General features: G+C 37.4%; 1 protein-coding gene across 5 annotated transcripts in view; it reads left to right on the top strand.

The window, feature by feature from the left end:
* Nucleotides 1-22,746, top strand: part of Sei (potassium voltage-gated channel seizure) — a 233,827-nt gene that overhangs the window by 2,872 nt on the left and 208,209 nt on the right. The gene's annotated exons all lie outside the window — the stretch shown is intronic.

The raw sequence follows: 22,746 nt of genomic DNA, 5'->3' as shown, positions 1-22,746 counted from the left end.
GCTTAGAGATTAACTCTCGGAGCCCCGTGACGGATCAATGCGGTCCTACATTCGCCGTTTTTCTCCCTTATCGGTAGCACGGTCCTCTTCGTGGGTCGAAGAGCGAGAACGATCGGCGAAACAACATTTTTAAGAGAGCATCAGTAATTTTAATGTGAAAGGAAACGCGGTAAATGAATACTCGGGCATGCTTTCGGGACTAAATGGACTCGGCACGGTCCTCCGAGGGTGAAATAAAAGCTAACTCTGAACGCCACAATTACCGAATATCTCAAGACGACCGACCCACTTTGAATTTCCCGTTTCGCAATCACTGAAAACACAAAGGATCTTTTGGCGGGGGAAGATTACTTTGACAGAGAGCGCGTCGCATCGCAACGTTAATACAGTTTCCCCGACAAACCAGATGGAACCTTAAATAAAATTTCATTCTCGCCCGGATTAAATTTGTCCGGCATCCGCCGCGATTGTTCCGAGTCAGTTAATTAGCATTCCGCCACGCGAATTTCTGATCGTCGTAAAAACAGGAGCTCCGTAATTGTAGACTGCTCGGCAGCGGAGGGAAACAGCGTTGCAATTTACGCAAAATTATAAACGGTCGTGCGCTTCTGCGCTCGTTGTTCTTTCTCGTTCGCTCTCGCCCTTGCGCACGTGTACAGCTCGGCCTACTGATTAATTTATCGCGAGCTGTTTACACGCAGACGGAGCGGACACGATAGCGACAGACCCGCGAGATGAAAAATTTTAATTAAACCCGGAGACGATCAATTCCACGGTTCGACGTGCGCTTTTCCTCGGCCCAGGCGTCCGCGTCGATTAGGTTACGGGAGGCGACGCGAACCAATCGAATAAAGCGAAATTGATTGCGTCGTCTTTGATACTGTTCGCGAGCTACTTTTCTCCCGGCTCCTCCCTCTCTTTCTCGTTTTTCTTATTTTCATAATATCCGAGGTCGCGTGTAAACTTTAATGAAAGTTTCCCTCGAGTGGTGGAATTCTCCCGGCCCGTTTTTCAGCCGACGAAGAAAGAGATGAAAATAAAGTCAGCCGGGGGTCCGGAGGATCGTCGTTCTGGCCGGCTCTCGATAGAATCGAAGAGTTTTTCAGAAGTGCCCCACCTGGTATATATGGGACGAGCAGGCATCGAGCCAGAACTCCATTTTCAATATTATTTAAAACATCTCCGACGGAGAGAGCCGAGGTTCGGTGGGGGCCTGAGCGGGGTCCTCCTCCTATATCTCGTGATGGCGAAGAGGCTCGGTTAAACGGAGGAAAGGGGTAGTTCTGTCTCACAATGGGACAATGCATGTCACTGGCAATATCACTCGAGGCATGCCACGAGTCCTCGCCGGGGAACAGAACCTAACAGAACCCGCGGAAAACCGGTCGGCCAGGGGGTTAGGGGGTTGCCAAGGGAGCAGCGGATTGATTGCATCTCGGCCCTTCGCGTTCTTTCACTGACGTCACTTTTCTTGGAGAAGATCGCGTTATTCGTTCATCCTTGTCCACATGTCGAACAGATCTGCGAGGCCTCTCCTCCTTCTTCCAGGGGACTTTAACCCCTTGTCCACTTCGATGAGTGCATCTCGTGATGGATGTTTCTAGTTATAACGCATTAACACTTCCAGGACGCCGACGCGTTAACATAGTTACAGTATCGGGATTATAAATCTTGATCTAGACACTTGCAAGCTTATCATTTGATTCTGTAGGTAACAAAAGATCGGGATATACAGTGGTATGCATGATTATAAATTCAAATTAACTTTTATATGTTTAGCGATATCTAAACGAAAATTTAATAAAATATAGTACTTGTTTATTTTTATTTTTCATTATTTTTAAAGTAGCAATACACAAATATAATGTTTTGTTAAGGTCTTCTTAAATATATAGGGTGTATCAGTTAGGGGAGACACCCTATAATGCTGTGTGTAATTATAAATTCAAAGCAAATTTTATATTTATTGTTACCGATTTTTAAACAAAAAACCTTAAAAGCTATATAGTGCTTTTTAAGATTTTTGCTTAAATATCGCAAAAAACTGAAAAAGTTACTTTATGTCTAGTTCTGCGAGGGAAATGTTTAAAAAATTATCGTACGCGAAGTATTAATAACAAACGTACCGTAATGTCGATATTACGCAGAATCTTTCTTAAGAAACGATTGAACAAATCCCTTTATCGTGCTTTGTTGAAAGAAAAGTCTAAATAAATTCAGTCTTGCCATTTTTCTAAAGCAACACGTGTCAGTTATTTCCAGAGTTGGACAAAATTTAAATTCGAATGACGAATAAATGAAAAATGATAACGAATCAAGCATTTGACACTATCGAATTCATATCCGATAATATGCAATCGATTAAAAATTGATCTAAATAATAATTCAACCGAATATGAATTTATTCGATTATAGAAGTACCTGTTACTTGAACAAGAAATTATTCGTGTAGGAATTCATTTAGAAAATAATCGATTTGAATAAAACTTATAAAATATAAAGTGATTTTTCATAATTTAGCAAATAATTTTTTTCATGCAACTTTTTACAATCCACTTTTCTTCAAACGTTGAATCGGAAAAAAAAAATAGCAAGAAGAAAACGCACATATCGATAATGTAAATGACGATAAATATAAATGTTCTTTTTCTTCAACGAAACGATTACAATCGAAAATGCTTTTACTTTCCGCCGGCGGACACAGTGTCTCGCGAGAACCGCGAGTCAGATTACACATAGTAACTGATAAAAATGAATAAATGGATATTTATATCTATAGTAAACAGGTTTTCTTATTTCGCCTTTTATGTAATTATAATTATTATAATTTACTATACATTATAATAAACAACATTCTTTTGAAATGTTTTAAAACAATAATCACTGATGGGTCACATTTGACACTGTGTTCGCTGTGCGTGCAAATATCGTGACATTAGTCGGGGGTTAGTAATTGCAACAGCGAAGAAAATGACACGGCAAGGAGTTAATCCTGACAAGGATGTTTCATAGAATTTTACGCGGACGCTTTTCGCGAGGGATCCAAAGGGAGGATTAACCCGCATGCTGTACTTTAACGAGTCAGACTTGTGTTGGAGATTTCTAGCAATAAGCTGTTTGGTATGAATGTTGTTCCGTTCCTGTAAGTCGGAGTCAAATTTGATTCTTTCGTCACCAATATTTAGACATTCGGGTAGATGTAAATACACAATAAATATAAACTATCTCTTTCTATTAAAAAATGATTGCAAAACGAAACAGTTCTAATCACTGTAATCGTAAAGGAAATGGGATAACGAGGGATTAACTACTCGAGAGATTGTCGCGCGCGTTTGCATAAAGGCTCTGGTTGGTGTCAACAGACGCAATTCGCGGCGAATCGTATTTCCGTCACCGGAAGACAGGGAGTCGTCGACGAAGCCAACCGCGAGGGTGTAGGGTAACTTCGAAAGGGAAAGCGACCCGTTTCGGGAAGATCTTTTCTCGTCGATGTACAGCAATCTTGCCGGGGAGGGGGTTCGGAAGTCGCGAAGAGAGGAGAGCGATCTCTCGGAATCGTGTTTCGATGACACAGAGGTTTCTTTTTGGCTGGAACCAGTTTCCCTCGCAATTTCCGCCGGGAGTTTCGCGACTTGGGGATCCGCGAAGGGTGCGTCGGGGGTGGAACAAGCGGATGAGGTCGCTCGTATCATCGCTCGTTTACAAAAGCCACCGGGCTGTCGCACAGAAGGGCGCACGGTAATAGGCATTAACGCGATAAATTCTTGGGAAACCTTTGGAGCGCCAATTTATATAATAAAAAATATGTATGCCAGCCCCTTCAGGGTGGGCTTTTGTTCCGGTGGCATTGCTGTCCGTCAAGCCTTGGCTTCTAATCTGACGTCCTCTCTATAGCGAGCACATCCAACCCCGTTCACCGCCTCGTTTCTCTTTTTTCTTTTTAGCTGGCACCGCCTCCACCGCCACCTCCACCTCCTGTTCCTCTTTCTCCTTCTCCACCCGCGCCTCCGTCGCTTCTTCTTCATCAGCCATCGGCCATCTTCTCGATACTCTTCAGCTGTCCTCTTGTATCCTAATCGAATACGACGTTGGAGGGCAATCTATCCCGCAGGCAAATGCCGGCAAATTGCATCCGAGGTCCTTGAAAACAGCTAAATCGTACCGCGATCGACCAACCATCATCTCGCGGCCAAAGTCGACGACGACACCGGGATTTCTTTCCCTGAATAGCAAATGAACCAGCCCCGCTCTCGACGCGATAAGTCGCTTAACCCTAAAATGTCGACCTTTGTCGCGTCGTCGACGCGACCGGTGACGGGACTTATCATTAGAGTCCGTATCTACGTTTCAATCCTCCCGCTACCACCGTCAGATTTCTCTTTCGTTAATTTCAATTGGTTTTTGTTCGACGCGTTGCGCGATCCCTCCGCGATTTGTTCGCAACTCTCGGTATCGTTAACTACTCCCATTAACGGCTTCGCGCTACACAAACCGTCGACGAGGGAGGCGCATAATTTCAATCGACAACGTCGGTAAAATTGATTTTCTGCGCGCGGATGAATCAGCGGTACCATTGGGGTTTAGGAGTTTCAGCTCCCGGGAAGCATCGTCTCGATTCGCCGAGAGAAAAGTGTGTCGAACAGCGTCGACGAGCGGATGATCGAGCTGCTGGCTGATACGGCGGAGTTTCGGCGCCGCTTCCGGCACCAGAAATCGACTGGAACTTCAGATAGTTGAATCCCGCGATGCGACGCGACGCGATGAGGCTCGGCTCGGCTCGGCTCGGCGCCTCGATTTTCTTTGGCTCCAGTTCGGAACACCGCGCCCGGTAATTTCGAAAGAGAGTTTCGCACCGCTCCCCGTCCCCCACCCCCGCGATGATTTTCATAAACATAAATCCGTCGAACACAGGGCCGTAAATGCCACGCAACAATTTCGCCTCGGTCGAAGCGGGTTCGAGAAGCGGTCGCGAGACCGGCGGCGGTGGGGGCTCGTTGTAATTAAATCGTTCACCAGATAAGAGAAATTTATAAGCAACAACAACGTGGCCGGCACGATTCCGAGCGCGGCTCGATCCGAATTGTCGACTTTTAATAGCTTCGTACACGAAAACGACAGCCGGTGCCAGGTTCCTGGTGTCACATTTTCGAGCCAGCCCCGAGCTCGTGTACGCGTGAACACGGTTCGCAAGCTTTACCGACCACCTGTCCTTGACACCGATCACCTCCTCAACGTAATTAACATCACGTTCAATCCTAATTGTGATTACGTTACGTCGTAATTTCCCAAAGCAACCGCGCCCAGTCGTTCTCTCCGCGAACACGTTCGTTCCGAGAACTGTGCGAGATTGTTTTAAAAAAATAATTGGGGACCATTACCTACTGTAATTATCGATGAAATGAATGGTGTGTGTATGAGGAAGGTTCCTTAGTACGAACTTGGTTTAAATGTTAATTAGTGAATGTGAAAGGAAGCATTATTCGAATTGTTTTGAATAAATATTTATCTAAGATAATTACTCGAATGAATTTTTTTTAAACCAATATTCTAATCGAGTAACAATTATTTATTAGTTGTAACAAATTATTGTATCCTTTTTAGTTTTTGTTACTAGTTGTTGAATGATTTTAAAATCAGTTTTTAAACATATTTGCATCTGATAAAAAACCGTCTATTTATGTACCCAGTGGATAATCGATCCAAGTAACAAGCTTTTCGATGTAGTAATTGATAGTGAAGTTAATTGTGAGAATTAACATTGAAGAAATCAACGAAATAATAAGAAATATATTCTATAATTTTTATTAAAATTCTCGATTCTCCAATTCTGTTAATTCTTCTACAAATAGATGTTTATTTGAATAACAACAAACTGCTTATTCAAATTAATTCTTATTCGAATAAAATCTTAAGTCGGTATTCAATTGAATATTTAAGCCATTTATTTTGAAAGTGGCCTAAGATCATTTTTCAAAAACATCGAGTTAACTATTTTAATATTTACATTTCTACGTTACATATTTATAATTTGATTTCGGCAGTCTCTAAAACACTATAGCTCTAAACGCAAGAATATTATACTACCATGTCATCAGCTACCAATATTTTTCAATTTATTAATATATAAAATCCTAAAATATCTGGATTTTAAAGTAAATGGACTTATAAAATATTAGTATTAATATCATATCCGTCATTCGTATCAAATTTGAAATTTGATTGCAAGGGTGAAAAAGATAGCTGAATGTGGATTATTGATTTGTTATTGCGATTTGTGTGTACGATGATTGATGTTATAGTTTATTCATTAAATATTTATTATTATAGACAGGTGTTATTTGTTTTTTTTTTCATTATAAATCTAACAAGAACAGCGAATCTTCGGTAAAATATTTCAACTCGCTCAAATATTTTTCACGTCATCTTGTTTCATTGACTCGTATTATTATTATTATTTATTGTTATTATTATTATTTACTTCGATATAGAGAGATCAGAGAAGTCTACGGATACCGAAAATCCGGACAGCTGATCCAAATTTATTCCAAAACGCATCCAACGAATTCTTAAAGAAATCGATCCTATGTACACAGCTGTAAGTTCGTTTGCACACAGACGACTCGGACGGTGGAGATTTTCTCAAGGACTTTAAAGGAGCATTTTAAATGAAACTAGACCAGGACAAGCAGTGCGACTGTTTACAATTTTATTCTGAAAAGTAACGTCGGTAAAATAAATCCGCGTTGTCACAGTGAGAGGAGTAATAGTAATACGTAAAGTAGTTGTGATACGTGAAGGGGATGAAAACATGACGAAGAAACCTATGGAGAATTCTTTCGATAGCAGTAATGTGTTACTTATAGATGCGGTGGTCGTACGTTCTTTATCAACTTCTTTTAGTATTTCGATTTCTCTCCGTGCTATTGCTCGTCACTAATAAATTCTTACGTGACATAGATCATTTATATTTATTGTTTGCCAATCTCCATCTCAATGTTTGAATATCGATAATAGAAATCTTTAATATTGATAATACGTGTCTCTTATTTCGATTTAATTGACGCAAATAATATCCATGTGTAGTAGATTATTTTTAGAATATTTATAAAAAATCTGGCGTAATAGTATAGGACAAGAGGCTTGCAAAGAGGCCTGCTTTCAAAACGATGTGAAGTGTTGTCGAATTTAACGACTTTATTGAACGAATATTTAGTGAACAATATGCGGGCCAGTAAGAAAAAGCTCGATTAAAAATTGGAACATTGAATGAATGCATTTGTATCGAACGCGCAACCTTGACACAAATTGCATACAATTTTATGACGTTTATAATTGTATTTATTACTTTAAAATTAAATAAATTTGAGAAACTAATAGCAAATTGTTATCGTTACATCAATTTATTGCAAAGTTAATTGTATGAAACTGTAACAAATACATATATCTACATATATGTTTCTTTTCATTATAATAAAAATAGCATTCATCTTGTAAAACAAAATTAAATTGTCCTTTTCCGTGTATTTTAATTATTTCCTAGACTAACTTTGGCATCCATTTTATTAGTTTGTCTATTAATTCTGTTACCTTTTTGTTGTATGCATGTTGTATAGTATATTCCACATATCTCGAAAACATATCGTATAAAATAAACTCATTATACATACATTTTCCTATTACCTAATCCATATTACCTGAACTGAATAAAATTACAATTGATACTAAATCAGTAGGTGTTTTAATATCTTTTGAGAGGGGTGTACGCAAGAAATGCGATAGACAAAATGATCACGCCTAGTTTACGGAGCATTAAGAACAGCATATAACAATAACAAGCATTTGCGGCGATTTTTATTATAACATATGGAACAAAATTAGATAGATTCCCCATCAATATTTTTTTGTAATTTCAATAATCGTGAATTAATACGTTGAGCGCTGCATCAGTCAAATATCGGTGACACTAATTTCTAACCAATTTTGAAAAGTCATTTTTATTGCGATGTATTTGAACAAACTGAATTCGATTAGAATGTTTCGAATGCGAAACAGTTCTAATGCCATCCCGTATGATAAATATTAACTTTCTAGTTTCGCTTTAATTAATGAAATTGTTTTAACTGTATGGGGATTCTAGTGTCTGATTGTCGGCGTTGAACGTATTAAACGATTTGGTACATTTGGTTCATTTTGACGTATTCGAAATGAAACAATTCCATATTTGTCCTTTACTTTTTCGAAAAGACTATGATCACTGGACTTATATAGCAGAGATACCGAATAGAACAGCAGTACTGAAGACAAGAAAGAAGTATTTAGCCGAGACGTGACTTTTTCCACGATGTGGACCGCTCTCGCCGATGTCATCGCGTTAGCGATCCGATAACCGGACGAAAGAAATCGCAACGAGTCTTGATCGAGTGCATCGTGTCGCGTTCGTTTTTCCGATCTCACCGGTCTTTCCTTCGTTCTCAATGTTTCTTTCGTCGTCGTTTACGCGGCGAGATGTACGTGTACATAATAACGAGGATACGTGTGCTGCTGCGCGCGATAAATTCGTCCAGAAACTTTGGGCTGCTGCCAGGATGGATATTTAAAATTCTCCGCGGTCCTCCACGACCCCCCCCCCCCCCCCCCCCCCCCTCCTCCCTCCCTCGGCCCCCCTCCAGCTCGTTGGTTTTTTCTCCCTGGTGGTCCGAGGGGACGGGGGTGGCAACGTTATAGATCTATAGATGCTAATGGACGGGTTCATCAAGGCGGTTGCCAATCGAACCGATTGCTATAATTACTCCGGCTTCGAATGCATTATTCACGCTGGCCCTGCCGTGGAGACGATTATGAATAATTCGATGCCGGGGATTCTGTACTTTTTTTTTCTCTTCCATTTCGTTTTTTCCGTCGGCCGGAGAATGTCGAGGGTTACCTTTGTCCTTCGTTATTCGAGACAACGGATTGCTTCTGTTTCGTCAATCTTGCAACGTTAGATTTCTTTCGCGCGGCGATACATGTATTAACACATACTCGTCCGCATGACAAAAGTTCGTCATTTCGTAAACAATCACCAATAACCGAATGACGAAAATTCCTCATTTGTATATTAAAGAAAATAATTGAATGTTTTTCTTTTCATTCTAAATAAATTAAATTCTAATTTTTCCTAAACACAGATAATTTTAATCAATGATGGTATAATTATACTCATCACTGAAAAATATATGAGTTTTAACAAGTTACGTTGTTTTTATGTAGACCATATCAATTCTACAGGTGGCGTTAAAAGATGCCGGTATTTTGTGAATGGCGGCGTAAAAAATTACCGGACGAATATGTGTTAACATAGTTGTATGATAGATGTCGATATTATATTTTTTATTATGGTACCATCAACACGATGATGCCTGTACCGCTATAATGGTTTCCTGTACTTCGGAGAATTTGACAAGTGATACATGAAACAGACTTAATAACGAAAAATGTGTTATCAGTGAACAGTGGATCTTTATGCAAAATAAAAACTCTCTGCTATGATCGCAACAAACAGGAGTTGAATAAATATTTGTTTTCATTCTTAACGTGTTGTCATGGATGTATGAAATCCGCAACCTTTTTCAACAACTTTTTAATCGCATTATGAAGTGGCAGTAGAAATCTGACAGATTAACTAAATAACTGTTCTGTTAACTGAACGTTGCTGTCGCTCAACTTAGTCTATATAATCGAGGTGGCATTGTACTATATCTTCTATGCAAAATTCAAACAGATAATGTTACAAAGTCATCTGTTTTTATGAGAAATTCTTGACTGAAGGGTGATACGAATATTTAAAAAATTAAGAAACATGTTAATTACAACGTTAATTTTATCTTTTTATAATTGTATAATTAGAATATACTTTTAATTTCATGGGACGTATATTTATTAAAATATCAAATTTTATTCTGACGTTAACGATAAGTAAGGTTTTCCACTTTTGTTGGTAAGTGTACGTATATCGCCGTGGAAAAAAATCCGACCAATGTTTGCAAGATGCGCAAAGTCAGTATCGTGGTACAAAAATATATTGCCGTGCGAAAGAAATCATAGTCATCTCGTAATACGTACCATGATATTTTCATTCCATCGTACGTACACGCATTTTATATGCAGGGTGTTCAGAAAGGTGGTTCAAGATTTTAATGATTTATAGCATCTACTTAGGACAGTAAAAAATGTCTAATCAACGGGAGAGCAAAAGTCAATCTCTTCAATATTTCTGCTGATTTCTGGTGATTTTCATCAATTTTTAGAATCTAAGAACAATCGACAGCGAGAGTTAATTTCTCTGCGTCGCATTGAATGAAAATCGAGAAATTGATTGATATGAACTGTTTCCTAAATGCAAAATTAATATAAACCTTCTTTGTATACTAAGTTTTGTAGTAGATAGTAAGTTAGTCTACAGAGTGAATAGGCTCAGTAGAATGATCACCTCGATCTCCTGATTTCAATTCATTAGATTCTTTTTATGCGGACACTTAAAAACAATGGTCTATTCATCATCTGTAAATAATGTAGAATAAGCACGAGAATGAATAGAAAATGCGTGTCAAACAATACGAGAAGAACAATTCAGGAGGAAACACTTGCAGATCACTTGCATGTCGATTGTAACAGAGGGAAGAAGCATGAAAATGTACTGTTTCAAAGAAAGTTTGTATTTTTGCGTTTATGAAAGGATTCTTGAAGCTAGTCTAACAACTTTATCACGTTATCGTATATTCTTACATACTAAAAGTCTATTTTATGTCGAAATGATTGACTTTTAGACCCATTTTGATTGGACAGTTTTTACTCCTCTTGCTGAATACTACGAATCCTTAAAAACTCGAACCACATTTTCTAAGACCTGTACATTATGTAGGTTTTTTCACTCATGTTGACAGTTTTACAATTCAGAAGAAACTAACTAAAATACGAAAAAATGTGTATAAATCATCAATCATATACAAATCTAACTGTTGATATCGGTGTCAGTCGGATCAGAATTCGTGCTAAGGATCGACAACGCATAAAAGAACACGTGTTCAAAAACGACAGAACTTATCCTTATACTTAATACATTTCGTCTTATTTTCAATGTCTCAACTGGAAGAGAATCGATTCGAGAATCAAGAAAAGTGCTGGTCAGGTTGCTGAATTCCAGTAGTCCCCGAGCGTTTATCCTTTCCGAAGTGACTTTTGATAAAACGCGCACCCCTCGGTATTCGTATTCGGGGAGCAGCCGGAGTTGGATCCTAATTAAGTACGCAAACTAAACACCGGCTGTCCAGGGATGATCGATCGGCTCTTAATTCGTTGTAGCGAGCAGTGAATAATAATCGTTTGCTTTCGCTTTGCTTTGCGCCGGTGGCCCTTTGTACACCACTCTTCATGGATTTATTCCTTACGGAGTAGAAAGTTCCGGGGGCCGATCACGGGGATGGCAGAGTGCACGATGCTACGACGAACCCAAAGTAACCAGAACTCAGGAAAGCACCGCCAAAAATAATACAGGCCCGTTGCGAGGCAGGAAACGCGAGGCGAATATGAAAGGCAATTTCGGCCGCGGGTGGAAAACGTATTTATGGATCGGCGAGCTTTGACGCACGACAGATCGTCTCTGTTGCGATTCCCGTTCGATGATTCTCGATCGCCGACACCCAGCCTCGATCTACCGCGATCCTCTTCGATCTTTGAGACTGCATCAGCCGCGGCACGGCGCGCCGACACGCTGCACGCGTATTTATTTCGTTTGGAAATACGCCACTATTTTTAACCGCGTCGAAATATACTGGGGTGATTCTTTTTCCTTTAAAACGGAAAGTACCACCCTTAACATTAGAACTACCAAGGGGGGTCGAAACGACTTGTTTGACGTTTCAATCGTTACTCATTTTCAGTATATTCTGCTTCTTAAAATTTTGCACGTCTTTTTCCAGAATTTGTAAATAATTAATTATGAAAAGCTGTTTCCTCTTTTTTATTTTTTATTTTCTTACCCCACGGAGCGTAGGTAAACTTGTCATTTTAGAAGTTTTTCGTATTAGTTTGGTATAGTTCAAATATATTTTTAAAGAACTAAGTACATGTTCGTACATGTACGTTGCACAAAATTGACATAAGATACGTGTGTTGCAGTCGCTTAATTTCGTCATTCTTCTTTTACTGTCTTAGTATCGTTAGTTGACCGTAACGATATCTTCGCTTGTTTATAAAATCAGGTTACGCTTGTATACGTCGATAGTCTTCTGTTTTCGATGCTCTTGCATCGCAGATAATATTTCGCATTTAGTCAGGAAAAAACGCTACAAAGGTAACGTTATTTTGTGCCGTGCTACTTTTAGAGAATCGGAATTCTATTTTTATCGCGATCTGCGGAAATATTCCCATAAAATTACTTGGGAAGTAGGAGCAAATTTTCATGAAGTAGTAAATTACTGGAAAAAAAATAAATAACTTGGAAAAGGATTGTTCTGATACCGACTAACTGAGACGAAAGTGATCAAGTAGACAGTGGATATGAATATCCATCGTAACGTAACGAAAGTACAAGCGAGTCATCTGGTGTTGACAGCGAAGATGAAAGTTTTTGATGTTTGCATAGAAAAAGAAAGAATACTAATTTCCCCTAATTATTATTATTATTATTATTATTATTACTATTCAGTTTATAATCAATTTTCTCTCGTAAAATAGGAAAATATATAAAGACGTATAAAATAATATGTCTTTTTCAAAATGATTCGTTAATTTAAAAAACGAGTCATTTTGTCCTCTTCGATAGTAGTAGGTATACGTCAATGGGCGGTAGTTCTAGTGTTAAATATGTTTCGAACTTGGACATTACATAAAAAATTACAGGAAAGGCATTTGATACATTTCGTAATTGTTTATATTTAAACGTAAGGAACATTCACTTTATACGAAATCTTAAACTGTTGCGTTATATCCACAAGAACGTTTGAGAAAGAAATGTGAATTCGAACTGACATTGTTTTGACGAAAGTACAATACTATTACGCTTGTTTCCAAGTTGTGGTATTCCTTTCTGCAACTGGTCGATTGTGAATAAATACAGAAGTGAGAATTTGTCCGGTTATTACCATATCAAATGATTTAGTGAGACAAAAATCAAGTAATAGGTCGAGGAAAGGCTTCAGGTAAAAGTGAGGATTCATTTCATTTTTTATTCATTTATTCATGGGAAGAACCCTTTAGTACAAGATAAGTACAAGAGAGAAGAGAGATGCATACAAAAGAAAAAAATTATCATTTACAAAGGTTAGCAAAGTTATTATTATGCAATACGTTGCAACAATAATTTTAGACTTCCTAGAGATTGTTCAATTATATCTGTTTTTGCGTGGACGGAGATAGCATGATTAATCATTCTATTAATACAATTTTGAGATCCATACGTTGCGCGATGTTTTACAGAATATAATAGTGTATGGTACTTTGAATGTTTACATGGTGAATACAAGGAAACAATTCAGTAATTACTATAGATCAAATATGGCCTTTGATTCTATTACTTGCAAAAAATTTGTATTTTTATTTGCATCTTTATTTTATATTTCTCTTATTGAAAAATTTGTATTTTTAAGTGTTTCTGCATAGTTGGGTGAGTCAAAAACCATAAGGTAACCACTGTGCATAACGGCAAGACAAAAACTTCAACATTATTAGTATGATATTTATAATATGGAAACCACATGAGCCATATTCCATAATATTCCATAATATAAGCCATATTCCAGAACAAATCTTGTGAAAGCACCCTAGAAGAATCTAAATATATTGTTGTTTTTAAGGAATTTGGAAGCTCTGACAATTGGCAACTATAAAAACGAGTCGCAAGGCTAAAATTTGTTTAAAGGTTGAAGAACAAATGGATAGAATTTACTGTATATTGCAAAAAATTAAAATATCGGCCTTTCTTAACCAAAAGTCACAAACTAGTACGATTACTATTCGTTTGTGAAGATGTTCACTGGATGAGAAAGTGGGGAAAAAGTAATTTTTATTAACAAAAACAAATTAAATTGCGATCACGACAGATAAATATAGACAGGTGATAATTATTGCTTCAACGATTTGAAGAAGAAAGAACTGCGTTTAACTCCTGGTCCTACAATATCGTGTCAGACTCGTTATGAAAATTTGGAACATGTTCAACTAATTGTAAGTGTGTACGTTAGACACGTATTTTAAATCGAGATAAATTTCTACCCTGCTAATATCGACATTTAAGCATGGGAGTAAAGCTTGGCCTACAATAAACATCTATTATCTGCCTCGTGTAGGAACGTATTAGTGACAAACAAGCGTCAATTAGCGGAGCAATGAGAATAATTGTAGTGCTAGGTATTGAGCCGTCGCCGACACGAATAAACTTTCTGCATATGCTGTTCCCATTAAGACTAGAAATTGCGTTTTTCAGTACGATAATACTACGATTTACAACTGCAAAATCCGTGAAGCAATATTTTTCTATGGAAGACATTAAAGTAAACTGATTTTGAATTAAACATTATTGAAAATGTGTGAGCAGATTAATCAAGAATTGTGTGCACGAATACAAATTTAGACAAAAATTAGAACAGTGTATACTTGTACAAAATTAGACAAAAATTAAAATAGTGTATACTTGTACAAATTAGACAAATGCAAAATTTATACCAACAAATTTTTGTTATACATACATTCGAAAAAAATTTAAGTGTGAGAAGCTTCACTTTATACACTGTATACATAGAAAAAAATTCTTTTCGAATGTATCTATAAAAAGGACCTTCATGGCTCCAGAAAGAAGGATTAACAGAAAATTTGGCACAATCATCTTGAAACTCTCCTGAAACTATGTTATTTTAATTTAAAAAATTAAATCAAACCATAGAATGAATTAAGCCGATCACGTTTCGTTGTCCACCATTTATACAGTGTATAAAATGAAGTCTTTTACACTGAAATATAAATAGATACGAAATATATCGAGTTCCTTATTCTTTCGCGCAGCATTGTACAAACATCAAAGTTCTTCTAAGACGGCGAACGATCAAAGCTAAAATGTTCTTATGACATTCTTCCACGTCAAAGGTATGAATGCTTGACTCGTTCGATCGAGTAAATTTTGCCGGGGGTGCAGAGAAATTTTCCGCAAAGTTTTCCCTCCGGCTTTCTCTACCCTGACGGGCATTCGTTCATCGCCGCGTTGCCTCGCGTTTCAATGAAGACTAAGTTCGCACGGCGGGAGCATCATTACTACACGCCTTTGTCGTACGTTGTTCCGTTGACTCCAGATATACCACCGAAACCAGATTGCCGCCTCGAAGGACGAGAACGACGGCTAACAGCTGCTGCTAATCCGATCTGGTTGGGAAATCAAGTGAAATGGAAATGAGATAAATCGCGCCGGAGCGAGAGAGAGAGAGAGAGAGAGAGAGAACGAGAGAGTAACTAGATTGCAAATGGATAAGAAAAACGTTGAAAGAGGAAACGCGTGATCAAGCGCAGCGGGAATGGAAAATGATCAGGGAAAGTGATTTACCGTGTAACAGGCATTTGCTCGCCCATTCAATTTTTCTATTCTCGGTTCCACTTTAAAGTATTCCTGAACGCGGCAAAAATTTCTGCATTCGTGTACAGTGTACGGGTTGGAATAGAATTGGTCGATTTATCGCGAACCAAGGATCCCTCTCTCGCTCTTTTATTTTGCGACTCGCCGCGCCTCGGCCGGCACCGACGGATGGATCGATTGTTTGTTTTTTCTCGATATCTCGCGAGAGCCGTAGCAAGAGATCATTAATTCTCGAACGTTCCGCTTTAAGGATCGCGTGCGCCTCCGCCTCTGCAAAAATTCATTCGGCCATCGCGTCTGAACATTGTAAACGATAGTTCTAGCTGCGGGTACCTTTCGTTTAACTAGTTCGTTTCAACGAGAGTCGCATCGACCGGCAGAACGTTCAAACCTGACCGAGCGATCGCTTTTCCAAGAACGGAGATCTCGTGTTTCGATTCGGGAAACAGCGAGACGCCGTCGAAAAAGTTTCAGCGGAAGCGTGACTGTTGTCGGGTCGGGTGCAAAATGCTCGCGTTCGTGATTTAACGTGGGCCACATGTGTCGCTGAAATATATTTCGAAATTGAGTACTGGCCTAGGCACCATTCAAATTAGCGTTATAAATACACGCGATGCCACGCTGGAACGATTTTCACGCGAGTCCCTCGAATTCCGTCGCGACGCGTCGCGTTGGGATTCGAAAGTCGGTCGTTGCCGATCTACGGTCGTGCTTACCTTCGGGAATCTTCACCCTTTCGATCCGCCACTGTACAATTAATTGTCACAGGACCATACTTTTTTTCGCCAATAAAGATTGCGAGGTAATTGTGCAACCTAAAAAGTTAATTCAAAATCCTTCGCTCTTTTTGTCCTTCTCAATGACCACTACGATTTCATATTGTCCATAACATTAGTGTAGAAATGATTTTACAAAAATTACATACAAAATTATACATGGAAGCTAACAAACGACATTATATAAATAATAAATGATTCTAGAAGTTAATAACTAATCCTTTTATTACTTCACACTTCTACACTTTTTAAAAATCATAATATTTTATTAAAAATGTTTATATTAAAATTACATACATAGTTCGAAACTGTAACATGTACTCTTTTAAAATCTACTGGAAAATATAAACAAAAATTTCGCTACATCTGCTAATACTTGAAAAACTTGGTCTTTTTTCACACGTTGGGCATATAAAATTTGTTTTTTTTTTCAAAAATGTCGAAGTAGTAAAATGCTACCAATTTTAATATGACGACCGGTTATTACCAACCCTCGGTTACTAAAAATTGAGGAATATTACAGGAATAGAAAAAAATACTATCCTTGGACGAATTAGAGTTCAATCATGTTTTTTTTCTGAGGAATTGAAATGCGCGAGACGTCGTCCTTGAGAAAATTTGCAACCCCAGTGGATTTGATTAAATTCATACTTTGTACATCATAATCAGTGCAATCACGAAATTCACAACGCAAGGATTGAATATTGATATTTATTTCAGTTGTATTATTGTTAATTTTCCGAAGCAATTTTAATCAAAATAGTATAATAAAATATGTCTAAAATAGATAGCGAAAAAGAAATATATGCAGACAATTTATATGATTTTTAAGAAGTTACGTTGTTTTTATATAGACAGTATTATTTCTACAGATAGCGTAAAAAATGCTGGCATTTTGTGAATGGCGGTGTAAAAAATTACCGGAAGAATAATATGTTAATAAATGCAAAGATATGGTGTTGTTCTTATCGTGCCATTTTTTTCACAGTTATAATCATTGGAAGTTTTTTGAATGAAAAAGTATATTTCCACGAATGGAAATAACCCTATCAATTCTTCTCAACACGCGAAAAACGTTACAAACGAACATATAGTTAATTCCTTACAAACTATTTTTTCTAGAATAAAATATGTGTATAATGTGTTTGTCCTTACTGAATGAATTATTAGGAAAGTTGCTTTTCAAAGGCATACGAACACGAACATGTTTGCTAATTAGCAGGGTGAAGTACTGCATATTTATTGCGTGTCTACATTTACACGAGGGTTTAACACTTTGATTGTAGCGTCGCCCACATATGGATGACGGAATTATTTGCACAGATTTGGAAATTAATCCGCGGAACGTAAGCATATTACAGAAGTAATCGATGTTATTTTAACTTTCCAATTTTAATTCGATTTAATACAATGCTTTTGCAAAATTTTTGAGTTTATGATGTAGCAGACGAAATATTAAATATTGATATATTAAATATTTTATGAAGTGAAATAAAATATTAAACGGTTTTTTATTATTTACAATCTTAAAAATAGACCAACATGATAGCCTACACTATAGAAACCTCTATAGCGAGATGAACTCATTAAAGTATGCCACGGTGTTAAACTTTTGCCCGCCATTGTATTATCGACCATCAAATATCGTTACATACAGCGCTCTTACTTACAACCACAGATATAAATATATTCTCGAGAGTGGGACGAAGTTGCATGTTAATTCAAAGTCCGGATCGCTGTAGAATTTTTTAACCGCGATGTCGGCGTTCGAAAGCGCTCAGAGGAGCAATCGTCGCGACAAACACGAGCCATGCATTTTGTCGAGGAGGGCTCTCTTTGAGCCGCCAGCTGCGCGGTTTATTATTTTTCATTGGTCCGACGTTCCCCAGTCGATTTACAGCTCTTTGAAGATCCCTCCGGGCCTTGTTGCAACGCGTTCCTGTGCACTTTCGCGGGCCGTTTGCAACGCCACATGGTAACAATCGTTCGGGACGCATCGGATCGTGCAATGGGGTCGTGAAACCAGATGAATCGGAGACTTTATTGCCGATTAGCTCCGTAAGAATCACCGGCGCTGCTTGTTTTTCTACCGACGAGATACCCGCGAATCTGCAACTATTCGCGATACGCGGTCGGATCAAAATAAACCGCGGGCTCTGCCGGAAATCTTTCTTCCTTCAATTATACATTCTATTATTTCAAAATCGAAGAATCTTCGAGTGTTAGGCGTGCCGCGTCTTATTGCGACACGCCAATATTGCGTTCTTCGCGAATCAGGTCTCCTGGAATCTTGCTTTGTATCTCCCAGCAGCAGTTCCATTCGAGATCGAATTAAGTGCTACGGAATAACCTCGGTACTGTCAGACGTAAACCCTGCGTTTCTGCCAGGAAGCTACTTACTTGAAGACTTAAGGGGGTATTCTAGCACGAAGTGAGCTTTTTTTTTTTAATCTTGTTAGGGAATTTCTTGCGAAGATACTATTATACTTTTGCAGTAAAATTGAACAGGCTCTTTTGCAAGTGTTCCAAGTTAAACATTTTTGAAGCAAAGAAGGTTAAAATTAGTGGCATTGCATACTCTTAAACATAGTCGCATTTAGTAAAGGTCATCTCATGGTGTCCATAATTTCGACAATTCTGCTGTCTGAGATAAAACAATGTGACATTTACTTAAGTAACATAAATTTGACTATAGCATGTACTAGAAGTAAAGAAAGAAGGTGGTCATACTTTGAAATTCGATTATCTATGTTTGCACGTTTTGTTAAACTTCGTAGACCTAAGAAATAGAAAAGAATACTGGTTGATTTGAGTAAACACTGCAATTAGGCATGTACTAAATGTCTACTTAAAATTTTGTGTCGATTGATCAAGTTCAGATTATGGACACCCTTTCGAAAAATAGAGTTTTGGCAAAAATGCTTTTAAAGTTTAGTGTATCGAGTCAGTCATAACTCCGTTAATTTTAGGAGTTTGTATTTAAAGTTTTACATACGTATTTTTGAAACTATGTCTTTTAAGGATATATAAAGAAAATTAACTGCATTTTGACAATTTTTAGCAATTAAATAAAATAAATTGCTGTTACTTTTGGAGCAAGAAAATGGTTAATAAGACTGCCAGGAATATCTTTAAAAATAAGATTCGAAAAATTGCTGAACAAAGCTCGGATTTGTAATAAACATCATCGATAGTACAGTTGAGAAAATACTACGTCGTTCGAGGGTTCACGTGTATGACAACTGCCGCAAAAATAACTGGCACATTGGCGTCGTGATAGATTTGGAATAAGAAGTGCAAGGATATCGGTCTAATTCTAGACAAATGCTCTTATTCATAGCTAATGCATAGAAAGACAAAAACTTGGAAGATTCAACTTTTACTACAAAATAAAAAAAATGTAGTGGTAGGGGGTTATCAACAAATTCGGATTTGATGTATTTACGACAGAAATGATTAGTTGCAATTTTAAATTGTTTACGTTGATTTCAAATAATTAATGTAACTTAAGGCTATTAAACACCAATTACAGAATTAATATATAATAGCCTTATTATATTAAAGCTATTAAATATCACCGAATTTGTAATCCTTAATGAAAGTGAATTTACTTTTCTGTACGAATTAAGATCTGAAAATTAAGATGAAAAATCTTCTTGATGATGAAAGGGAACCAACGGAACAAAAAATTATATTGCTATACTTAAAAGTGAAATTATGTTAAAATGCAATAAGAAATTAGTAAATGTGACTTCAAAGCAACACAGGGCTATAAAAGTTTAAAAGAGCTGAACAGATGCTACAAAACACAAAGTTATAAAAAGTTAAAAGCTGAATACGATGTACTGTCGCTTTTAAAGACTGGAAATTCCGCAATCTATTCATCAATACTAGGCACAATTTTATTTGAGTGACAGATAAAAGTTGTGGAATAACGAATAAGAGTTTGTTCGAATGAAAATTGATGCAAACAAGAAGTTATTTGTTATTCGAATAAGAACTTTTAATGAAAACAATACAATATAACTTTTAAATATAATTTTAAATATAATTTTCCATAGTTTATTGATATCGATCAATGTTAATTTTTATAATAAACATCTTTTCAACTGTTGTATCGGAAAGTTTGTCACTATTAGGCAGATTGATCATTGTTACGTAACTAAATAATTTTTGATCGGACGCATTTCAAGATTTTATGATCCTTATTCGAATAATTTACTAGAATAAAAAATGAGAAATGAATTGAATATATAAATAGAATAATTTCTTACGAATAATCAATAATTATTATTCGAATAAAATATTCGATCAAGAAAAATATTATTCAAATAATTTTTATTTTAGATGAAATATTCATTTGTTCGAAGCAATTCGAATAATAATCAACCGTGCTGCTCGTATCCTAAGTATACCAATTAAGGATTAGTGTACAATGTTAACCAGAATATCCTGTGGGAAGCTTAATAGATAGAAATCTCCGTAGTCTTTATTCTTGTATTTCTAGCACGACGGGGATTAGATTGGATTTCCTTGGAATTTATGTGGTGATCTCGGAACGAATTCCGATACAGGACTCCGATTGCGATCGTTTATTAAACCGGGCACCGGTAATCTTTCGCGGTATGAATAGATTCCGATTAATCGAACGGGTCGCCGATAGGATCGATCGCCTTGGACGTATTTCATCGTCGCGCCCGGCCAACAAAAATATTGCATTATTACCGATGCGATCGGCTTAGCGGGATCCAAAAATTCCTGTTCTTTCGTAGAAACTCTATTTTCTCTCTGCGACAAGGCGTGTGCGTTCTTGGCACGGAAGCCCTCGAGGCGGCATACTTCGACAGAGTCCGCGTGTGGACAACGCGTTCAAACGGGCAACGGGATGACTAACAATAAGTCGACAGAGATCGACGGAGGAAAGTTACCGAGCCTGTTCACGACCACGGTCACGATTCCAGCGAGCTCGTAATTCTATCAGCCGCCTTCGCTTTACGTTTTCAGAACGTAAAGTGAGGCTACGCCCCGATAATGCTCGTCGCACAGCTTCCCCAACCAGATACTCCGACAGCCGCGATTTTTATGTACGCTCTTACTCTTTGAAATCTTCCGAAACCGATTTCCAATGGTTCAGTAGACGATGCACAGTAGATAATAATTGTGAACCCAATTGTTACGAATTCCTACATTTTATCCGCGGTGTAAGAAGAAGAAGTGGACCGATTACGGTTCCAATTTCAATTTCAATCTCGATATTTAAAGTGCCAGGACACATATCCTGTTTGCACTGTTTTCCGTTCGCATTTCTCTCGATTACTAAATTGCTTTATCTACTGAATATACAAAAATAAATATTTCTTCTTATCTTTTAAATTAACATAATGTAACATAGATATGCGCTTTTTCTTTCGTTCTTTTATAATCTTATTTTCTATCAGAAAATATATTCTTTATTATCGATATTTTCTCGATATATCGCAATTGTTAGTTTAATTTCAAAGTCTTATAACCATATTTGGTACTTTTATCCTACCACTATCTATCTTTACCTATCCTTTTATCTATCCTCATCTACTCAGTATTTTCTTATGATGATACTTCTGCCCCTTTTTTCTTTTTGGTTAATGAAACCTCTGTCGGTCCTCATTCTCCTTTCCATTACGTCATAGTTCTTTCTTTCCTCTTAGATTTCTTTTTTTAGCACTATCAGTCTTCCTTACCTTGTATTTTCTGTCTGCCTGAGTTCATCCCATCCTGTCTAATCCCTACGTATAGCTGATTTATCTTTACAATCCATTGCTTATCTATTTCGCTATTTTTATCCTGACTGTTAGTTGTCTTTTATTCTACTTATTCTACATTTGTTGTTATCCTTGTTGCACCTCTTACGTTTCGGCAATCTTCCTTTATTTTTTTAATTTCTATCATACAAGTCTCATATTCATCCATGATCACATTCGCTCATTCATTCTTATCTTTCTCTCATTGCGCTCATATGCGTCCATTTAGTTTCTTTTAAACAATCAGGGTTTTTTTATCTACTTCTATGAGAAAGTCTCTGATAATATTGATTACCTTAGCCTTATTTGTTGCTAGCAATTTATGAGCAATTTCCTTCCAGTTCCTCTATTTCTCTGTTAATTCGTCTCCGGCCGCTTTTGGTTTTTCCACCAGAAAATTTCTGTGACGCTAAACGTTTACTTCCACGTGTTACCTCAAGAGGCACTATTATCTCACAGATATCTAGATTCCTTTTTTATGTTATATTTGTTAAGTGTGGTGCTAGTGCAGTAGTATTACTTTAGTAGGAATTGCACACGTGCACACAATAGAATCTGTCAACGAAGGTCTGTAAGTTTCATAGAGTACCTG

Source organism: Augochlora pura, chromosome 4, assembly GCF_028453695.1.
Source record: "Augochlora pura isolate Apur16 chromosome 4, APUR_v2.2.1, whole genome shotgun sequence".
In the NCBI taxonomy this organism is placed as follows: domain Eukaryota; kingdom Metazoa; phylum Arthropoda; class Insecta; order Hymenoptera; family Halictidae; genus Augochlora; species Augochlora pura.
This window is presented reverse-complemented; position numbering and strand designations above follow the sequence as displayed.